General features: G+C 38.2%; 1 pseudogene; it reads right to left on the minus strand.

The window, feature by feature from the left end:
- Window positions 1-751: 751 nt before the first annotated feature.
- On the minus strand, window positions 752-1,679 carry LOC116902457 (annotated as a pseudogene).
- Between the last annotated feature and the right edge of the window lie 4,377 nt (window positions 1,680-6,056).

Here is a 6,056-nt window from a genome sequence, read left to right on the forward strand (position 1 = left end):
ATAGTATTCAACTATTTTTTAAAAAAAGACATTGTGAATTTTGCAGCCAAATGAATAAAACTTGACAAGATCATCCTGAGTGTGGTAACCTAGTCCCAAAAGGATAAGCATGCTATGTGCTCACTGGCAAGTGGATATTAGCCATAAAATACAGCTACCATGCTACAATCCACAGACCCAAGGAAGCTAAATGAGAAGGAAAGCACATGCAAAGATGCTTGAATCTTACCTAGGAGAGGGAATAAAATAGTCATAAGAGGCATTTGGAGTGAGGGAACTGGGAGGGAGAGGAACTGGGGAGAGGAATGGAAGACTCAGGATCGGGTGTGGGGAAGGACAGGAGAGATGGCCATATGGCTATAAAAATGAATGGAAACCTGCAACTGATGAGGGTAAGAAGGAGGGGCCATCTCCAGGAGGAAACAGAGACCTGGGATAAGGGAGGCTGAATTATGTAGGGTGATAAGCAAGCAAAGACTATTGATAGAGATCAAAAAAAAATTCAACAACCAACTTTGAACCAGCTGACATATTAAGAACACTGTACAGGTCCTAAAAGATGGAGCCTACCGTTAGTGAGTCCCTAAGTACTAGAACCACATCAAACAAACAGAAAAAAACCAGAAAATCCAGCACATAACAATATAATGAGATATATAATTGTATTATACTAAACACAAGAAATATCATGTATATCATAATTTTAGGAAATATACAACTAAGTGTTCAAAATAAGTGGGGTGAATATCTCTCACTTAAAGCAGCTGATCCTAGTGACTACTATTTCTAGAGCCCTGTTTCTCTGTCAACGGGCTGTAGATGAAAGGACTACAAGGGTGACCATATATAAATTACAGAAGCAACTGTGTCTTTGTTGATAACTGAATTCTGGAATGAAGAGAAAAAGTATTCACTCTTGCAAAGTGTCCTATAGTACAAAAGATACCACAAGGAGATAGGAGCCACAAGTAGAAAAGGTTTTAATGAATTTCTTTCTGGAGGGGAGGTTCAGGCAGTGCATCCTATGAGAATATAAGAGCCCATGATGCTACTCAGAGCAGGATGAAAAGCAGCCTCCTTCAGTGAAGATGACTAGCTTATTGAGGGAGATGTCAAAACAGCCAGCTTCAGAAGGCAGTGAGGTCACAAAGTTGGTGTGTGGCATTACTAGCACAGAAGGACGGATTGGATCAAAAGGAGGGGTGTGCAGGGGCATGGACACAGCAGAAGAACCAGACGCAGTAACTAGACAGACACAGCGCTCCTCCCTCATGACAGTGATGTAGTGCAGTGGATGACAAAGATGGCCACATATCTGTCTAGGCCATCACTGCGAGAAGGAAATTGTCCAGGCAGCCAAACAGAACAAAAAAATACATCTGGAGAAAATGCAGCCCTTGTAAGAGATGGAATGTTGACGAGCCTGGATATTCATCAGTATTTTAGGGACTGTAATGGATGAAAAGGAGATGTCAGAGAAGCCAAGTGGCTGAGGAAGAAGTACATGGGGGGTGTGGAGAGAGTCCAGCCTGGGATGAGCAGGATGAGCAGGTTCCCAGCACTGTGGTCAGGTACATGGCCAGGAACAGAGTGAAGAAGACATTCTGCTGCTGCTCTGGTCTGATGGGGGAGCCCCAGAGGAGGAACTCGAACACAGTGCTCTGGTTCTCCCTCCCCATGCTGAGAGTTAGAAACAAAAAACACCAGTGAGCAAGGCCATCACATTACTGCAACTATCCTTCCTGTATGATTTTTCACTTAGATGAAAGTCAGTCTGCACATAAGGCTGAGAATTTGTCACAATCTGATTTCTACTTGCTTTCTACCTAAAGTGCAGTTTTCTTGGCAGTGCCCAATTGACTTAAATGCCACTTTCTTATCCACACTACAATAATAAAAATCTTATATTCACAGGTTACACAAATACATGGTATGTAGCAAGCTCATTTTAATTATATTTGGGAGGGATTTTGCTTGATTAGAAACAAATATAATCCCACTTTTCTAAACATTTATTGGCAAATATTATAACAGTGATAATTTCATAGAAATATTTTTATTTAAGTGTGCCATGTGTTGTGTTCACCTTCATACTCCTCCACACGCACCAATTAGTCACTCCTCCACTCTACTTAACTTCAGTGATGCTTCTCTTGATTTTTTAGAGCATGAATAATAAATAAACATCTACTGTTCTAATTTTAATGGTACATCTCACCTTTACATTAAAGAAATGTCTTTCCAAAGAAACTAAGGTTAGCAGCACTTGGCTTAACCCATATTTGCTTAGAAAGAGTCTTGACCTCATCACATACTCGTGTTTAAGGACATGAACAATAGCAGTGAGTAAACAACTGGGTCTCTGTGTAGAGATTGTGTCAACATAACAAGACAGACTCAGTACTTTACTCTGAAATTGAAAATGGACAGTAAGAAACAGGTGTCCACCAATTACATGTGGTTATGTTTGTTTGCTTGCTCGCTTGCTCGCTTGCTCGCTTGCTTGTTTTTCCAAGCAACTAAGATTTATTTATTTACTTTCTTTTCTACAACACAACCTAGCTCCTTTGGGAAAAAAATCTAAGAAGACAGTACTACAAAATCTCATGTGTGCAATTCTAATATTCAGATATAGAGAATTAAGTGGTGATTATCAATTGTTTTTAATAATGTAAAACACTTGAAGTCAAAGTAAAATTATTGAAGTCTTAACTGTTCTGAGTATTTCCAAGTTACCAGTCACCAAAAGGGTGCAGATCTAGTTTCCAAGGCAGATCTAGTTTAAATTGGCATCAAATACTGATCTCAATGTTTTACACCTTTTCCAATTCAATCCTCCCACATTAGCAGACACATATTATTATACCCCAATTCTTTAACATGATGAAATAAATTAGAACATCTAAGTCATCTGCAAGTGAGTGTACAAGGTAAAATCATGATGTGTGTTTAACTGGCAGAACCCCTGCTCTTAATCAGTCCTAATAAAAATCACATTCTGCACTCACCAAAGTATCCAAAGATGTTATATAGTACCCTCTACTTTTTTTCAAAAGTCCTACAAAAGAGTACCACTCATATTTTATACATTATGCAATTTACAAAATTTTAACTTCCTTCAAATAAAAATGCATGTATTTGGGGCCAGTGAGATGGTTGCAGTAGTTCTCAACCTGTGGGTCACGACCCCTTTGGCAAACTTCTATCTACAAAAATATTTACATTATGATTCATAACAGTAGGCAAAATTATAATTATGGGCAGCCAAAAAATAGTTTTTATGGTTGTGGGTCACCAAACATGAGGACTATGTAGATTTCAGCATTAGGATGGTTGAGAGTCACTGGCTTGGTGAAAAGTAAAGGCAATTGTCAACAAACTTGGGGCCTGAGTTTGATCACTGGAATGACATAGTAGAAGGAGAACCAACTCAAGTTGTCCTCTGACCTTCAGACTCACTCTGTGACACAATTCACACTCCTTTGAGATGGGGTGTGGGAAGAAAACAAACAAATAAATTTCAACTTTGACCTTGGACGGATGTTGTGCAACACACGACCATCTTTGACAAATTACAGAGAATTCTGCCCTATATAACATGAGACTTCAAGTTGCATTCTACTCCATGTCAAAAGTTATTACAGGGCTGTTACCCCAAAAGAAAATGAGGACCCAGTATGCCAATGCAGAGCCTGGTTTTTACATTTAACAAATTCTGAATACTGATAAAAAAGAATGGATCTACTCTGATCCTTAATGATTTCTTAAGGAATTATGGTTGCAGGAAAAAGGACTCAACTATGACTGTGAGATGTAAAAGCAAGTCTGAAAAGAAATTTACTAGTTTCTCAAGTGTTTACTTTCCCAGATAATAGTGAACTAATGATGTCCTGTACAACATTGGGAAAGATTAATAATAACTTTGTCCTTTTGCTGGACTACCATTTGTAAAGCACTTTTGAATAATTTTATATTATATACTGCCTGTTTATTCCTCAAAATATGTCTGGAAAGTTAGGCTAGTCACTGTTCTTTATAATGAATCTATTTCCAGCTGAACTCATATATATCACAAAAAATGTATATGTATCCATATGGGGTGATTAGACACAATATGGCTATATATGATGCAATCTCTTCTTGATAAGAGCTATATGGTGAAAATAACATATTAGTCTATCTGCCCAATGCAGAAGCACAACTGTTGAAAGACTACTAAGGAGATAATTGACTTTTCAGGTACCAACCAGAGCCTCAAAAACACACAGAGAAACAGACATTGACTGTACATATAGATACTTGAGTTGTTGATTTGTGATTTCTCACCAGCAACAGTTGTCCTAAATAAGGGATGCCATTCACAGAGTAATAACAATAAATTTATAACTAATATGCAATGTTTTAAATATAAAAATGAATAACTTCACACATGCAGACACTTTAAAAGTCATATCAAAATACATTCAACAATACAAAAGAAATTACATCTCAGTGGAATAAGATCATATTCTGAATATAGACACACATACACACATACAGGAACACAAATGCACATACACACACACAAGACAACCAAAATGCAGAGTCAAATAGATCATGGAAAAGACATAAAAAATATTCATATAGGTGTGCCTCATCTCTTCAGGAAATAAAAAATAAAATCACATGGCACACACATGCATCCCCATCAGAACAACAGTTCTGGTTCCCACTGACCTATGTCTAACATACATGAAGGTGTTCAGTCAATGATCGGGGCCCCTTTCACACACAGGCATATCACATAAACATTGCCTCCGAATAATTCAAATGGCAACACACACACACACACACACACACACACACACACACACACCTCAATGACAGGCAATCATTTGTGTGACTCAGACAAAATTCAAGCTCACAAACATCCACATTAAAAACAAACAAATAAAAAGCAATTTTGGAACACCAGATTGATTTGAGTCTCCCAAAACACACAAAATGAAACTTGTTTCTAATTCAGATTTGTGTGTTCTGGAAAAAGATAGTCTTTTACAACAGAGGAGACCAGAGAGAGAGAGAGAGAGAGAGAGAGAGAGAGAGAGACTTAGAGGTTTAAGAAAATAAAGATCTGCCTGCAAAGACACATAGACACAGAGACACACCTTGCCCCCAAAAGCTCAAAGTTCTCTCTGACCTCTGCCAGTCCTTGGTTTGCTCATAACCTGATAACCCACCTCTCTGAGGCCTTAGATTCCATTAAGACCATTGAGAACAAAAATAATAATAATAATAACTAGACATCTTTTGTTTTCCCAAGACCTCCTGACCTTTCTCTGTCTAACCTTGAGATCCATAAAAATAAATGGGAGGATACAATAAGACTGAGGAAATCCCAGAGATCTGGTTAGAAAGGAATCAAGCAGAATAATTAGCGTTAACTCTTGCCAGCCCTTGGGGAGGAGCTTTCCCAAAGGAGAGTTAGCTGAGCAGGCATTAGGGAATCCTCACCCAAGGTTACCCCTAACTTGGTGTGTCCTAATGCCACATTCCATATTAGTAATGGACTTGCCACTATCACTAAATACCTGAAAAAATAAACTTGTGAATCAACAGCCTATTTTATCCACTTTGAGAGCTTTCCAACCATGAGCAGTTTTGTCCATTGTTTCCACCTTTAATGAAAAATACATCATATTGAAAGCAAGGAAGAAAGACCTGATTGTGTCATTAACAGAAGCAACCAGGAGCCCATCAGACACCCTGGTTTCAAGTTTCCTCAACTTACAGCAACCAAGCCTTTGGATAAACCTTTATGCGCTCACCCAGCTAAGGATCTTACATAGATCTCAATCAAATATAGACACTAATGTCTTTTGAAATAAATGAAAAAATGCTAGCATGACTGCCAGATCATCTAAAATGCCTGAGAACACACAATTCAAAGTTTGTCCTGGGGCACCCTTTGAGCTGAATAGCTCCCATAGCTTTTTGTACCCAAATTCTGTAGGAGAGAATTTGGACTTTCAAGTGTAGACAATCCTGAGATTATCAGAAGAAGAACATTACAGGAA

This window comes from Rattus rattus, chromosome 5, assembly GCF_011064425.1.
Source record: "Rattus rattus isolate New Zealand chromosome 5, Rrattus_CSIRO_v1, whole genome shotgun sequence".
Taxonomy (NCBI): Eukaryota; Metazoa; Chordata; class Mammalia; order Rodentia; family Muridae; genus Rattus; species Rattus rattus.